The sequence below is a fragment of the Tupaia chinensis genome, unplaced genomic scaffold (genome assembly GCF_000334495.1).
Source record: "Tupaia chinensis unplaced genomic scaffold, TupChi_1.0 Scaffold000291_1, whole genome shotgun sequence".
Lineage (NCBI taxonomy): Eukaryota > Metazoa > Chordata > Mammalia > Scandentia > Tupaiidae > Tupaia > Tupaia belangeri.
The window spans coordinates 3,426,087-3,429,949 of NW_006159776.1; positions in this window are offsets into that span (position 1 = coordinate 3,426,087).

The window sequence follows — 3,863 nt, forward strand, 5'->3', positions numbered from 1 at the left end:
TCCCCTACTGGAATGCCTTTTATTTCCTTCGCTTGTCTGATCGCATTGGCTATGAATTCCAGTACTATACTGAATAGGAACAGAGAAAGTGGGAAGCCTTGTCTTGTACCCATTTTTAGTGGAAAAACTTTCAGCTTTTCCCCATTCAGTATAATGTTAGCTATAGTTTTTAATAAAGGCTTTTATTATGCTGACAAATGGTCCTTCTATGCCAATTTTACTGAGAGTCTTGATCATAAAGCCATGTTGTATTTTGTTGAATGCTTTTTCTGCATTGATTGAAATGATCATATGTTTTTTTATTTTTCTTTCTATTAATATGATGTATTACATTTATGGTTTTACATATGTTGAGCCACCCTTGCATCCCTGGAATAAAGCCTACCTGGTTGTGATGAATAACCCTTTTTATATGCTGTTGAATATGGTTAGCAAGTATCTTGCTGATAATTTTTGCATATATATTCATCAGGGATATAGATCTGTAGTTTTCCTTTTTTGTTGTATCCTTATCCATTTTGGGAATGAGAGTAGTGGAGGCTTCATAGAAAGAATGTGGAAGGGTTCTGTCCTTTTGGATCTCTAGAAACAGTATGAGTAGAATGGGGGTTAACTCTCCTTTAAAAATTTTGTAAAATTCCGCAGTGAACCCATCAGGGCCTGGACTTTTCTTTGTTGGGAGGTTATGTATTACTGATTCAATCTCATTGCTTTTTATAGTTCTATTGAGGCTTTCTATGTCCTCCTGAGTCAATCTTGGTAGATTATATGTGCCCAGGTATTTGTCCATCTCATCAAGGTTTTCTTCTTTGTTGGCATAGAGTCACTCATAGTATCTTCTAATGATGTTTTGTATTTCTGTTATGTCTGTTGTAATGTTGCCTGATTAGTTGCAAATTTGATGTATCTGGTTTCTTTCTCTCTTCTTTACAAAATACAACATTCCTTTATGATTAAGACTCTCAGAAAAATTGACATAGGATTGTTTCTCAGCAAAATAAAAGCCATTATGAAAGACCTATAGCTAACATTATACAGAATGGGGAAAAGCTGAAAGCTTTTCCACTAAAAAAATAGTACAAGACAAGACTGCCCACTTTTTCTGCTCCTATTCAATATAGTACTCGTCCGACCCAATGTGATCAGACAAGAGGAGAAAATAAAAGGCATTCTGATAGGGAAAAAAGGAGCTGAAATGACTTTTGCAGTATCCCATAGATTATGATAACTTGGGTACTCATTATCATAAGTTTCCATGAATCTTTTGATTTCTTTATTAATCTCTGCAGTAGTCATAGAGTCATTCAGAAGCAGGTTATTTAGTTTCCATGTATTTGTATTTTTTCAAGGGCTTTTCATAAAATTAACATCAAGCTTAATTCCATCATGATCGGAGAAGATGCTGGATATAGTTTCTATGCCTTTGAAATTGTAAAGACTGGTTTTGTGCCCTATCATGTGGTCAGTCTTCGAGAAAGCACCATGCAGGACTGAGAAAAATATATATTTTGTGTTTTTTTGGGGGTGGAAAGTTCTATAGATGTCTATCAAGTCCATCTGATTTATGCTATTATTTAGGTCCTGAATCTCTTTGCTTATTTTTTGTCTTGTTGACCTGTCTAAAGGAGATAATGGAATGTTGAGATCTCCATCAATTATAGTGTTACAGTCTATCTCTCCTTTTAGATCTAACAGTCTTTCCTTTATATATTTGGGTGTTCCTGAGTTTGGTGCATAAATATTTATAAGCATTATTTCTTCTTGGTGAATTAGCCCTTTTATTATGTCATAATGTGCTGCTTTGTCTTTTCTTACTATTTTTGTCTTGAAGCTTATTTTGTCCTAAATCAGTATAGTGGCTCCTGCTCTTTTTTGGTTTCCATTTTCATGGAATACCTTTTTCCAGCCCTTCACTTTTAGTCTATGTATGTCTTCATCCATGAGATAGGTTTCTTGTAGGCAGAAGATGGTGGGTTTCTGATTTTTAATCTGTTCAGCCAGTCTGTGTCTCTTGATCAGAAAATTTAATCCATTGACATTCAATGTTATTATCGATATATCCAGACTTGTCCCTACTATTAATTGGGCCATATTCCTGGTTGTGTTTTGTTCTCTTATTGCTGTCTGTCTCTTTTTAGTTTTCTTGGTATAGTACTCCTTTCAGAATTTCTTGAAGAGCTGGTCTGGAGTTGGTAAATGTTATCAGGTTTTGTTTATCCGAGAACATTTTTATTTTATTTTCCCATATGAATGATAATCTTGCTGGGTATAGTATTCTTGGTTGAAATTGTTTTTCATTTAAAACTTTGAATATATTTTCCCATTCTTTACTTGCTTGCATTATTTCTGATGAGAGGTCTGGTCTTAGCCTGATGGGATAGCCTTTGTAAGTGATTTGATGTTTCTTTCTTGCCAATCTTAGTATCTTGTCTTTGTCTGTTGTTTTGGTCAATCTAGCTGTAATGTGGCATGGAGAGGATCTTCTTGGGTTAATTCTACTTGGGGGTCTTTGTATTTCTTAGGTCTGGATGTTTGAGTGCCTCTCTAGACTTGGAAAGTTTTCTTCTAGGATTTCATGGAATAGATTATCAATGCTTTTATTAGTTTCTTCACCTTCTGGGATACCGATTATTCATATATTGAGTGTTACATAGTATCTAGTATTTCTCATGTATTACCCTCTGTTTTCTTGACTGTTTTCTCAGTATTTTTGATACTTTTTCTAGGTGATTGATTTTTGTCTTCTACTTCCGAAATTCAATCTTCTGCATAATCTAGCCTGCTTTTGATACTTTCAAGGGAGATTTTAATTTCCTGTATTATAGCCTTCATATCTAACAGTTCCATTTGATTCTTTTTTATGGTGTCCGATTCTTTCATATTGTGGAAGGACTTCCTCATGTTTTGGAGCTCAACGTCTCTTGCATCTCATAGAATTTTGTTACCATAAATATTCTAAATTCTTTTTTTGACATTTCAATAATAAGCTCTAAATTTTCCCTACTTGGAGACAGGTTACATTGTTCCCTTGGTGGAGAGGTACTACTTGATTCTCTCATCCTTGAGGCTCTTCTTCAATTTTTAGTCATTTGATAATGTATTCACTTCTGGTCAATTTATTGGAGAGGGATTCAGTGACTGTGAACGCATGTATTTCCCCCACTGTGAAATAATTAGGTGCTATTTTCTCCTTTCTACTAAGTCCTCAAATGTGGGGATCACAGGTGTTTTGCAATCGGATTTGTGAAGGGGAATTTCACTAATTTTGCAACCCCTACAATGATATGCAAAGAATTCTCCAACACTCACAATGTTCAGATGGTTAGCTACTGTGCACCTAAATGTCTCTAGGCAGAGGGTAACAGCTGAGAAGTAAAACAGAAAAGTAAGGTAAAGAAAAAGAAGGTAGGAAATAGCAATAGGGAGAGAATGCAAAGAAAAAAGAAAAAAAAGTAGTAGAAGAAAAAGAGAAAAAAAGGGAAAAAAATTACTTTGCAAAAAAATGAAATTGGGATGAAAATGGAAAACCATGCGCAAGGCCAAAAACAGGCGAACTTGGAGGTCGCTAGCAGGTTTCCGTCCTAGGTGAGAAGAAAGACAGAGATTAACAAGAGAAAGGCCCAAAAGGGGCAGAGAGCTGTTTTTCCAAAAAGAAGGGAAAAAAAGTTATAATGAACTGAGGAGAGCAAAAGGAAGCAAAGCAGCTATCCTACCTGGCTAGTGTTGGGTCTGGGAGGGGGACATTGCCTAGGGGAGACTTCACAGCTGTGAAGTGAACCCAGAGGTCAAAAACAGGCTAAGTTGAAAGTGGATAGCAGGTTTCTTTCCTAGGTGAGAAAAAAGACAGATTAACAAGAGAAAGG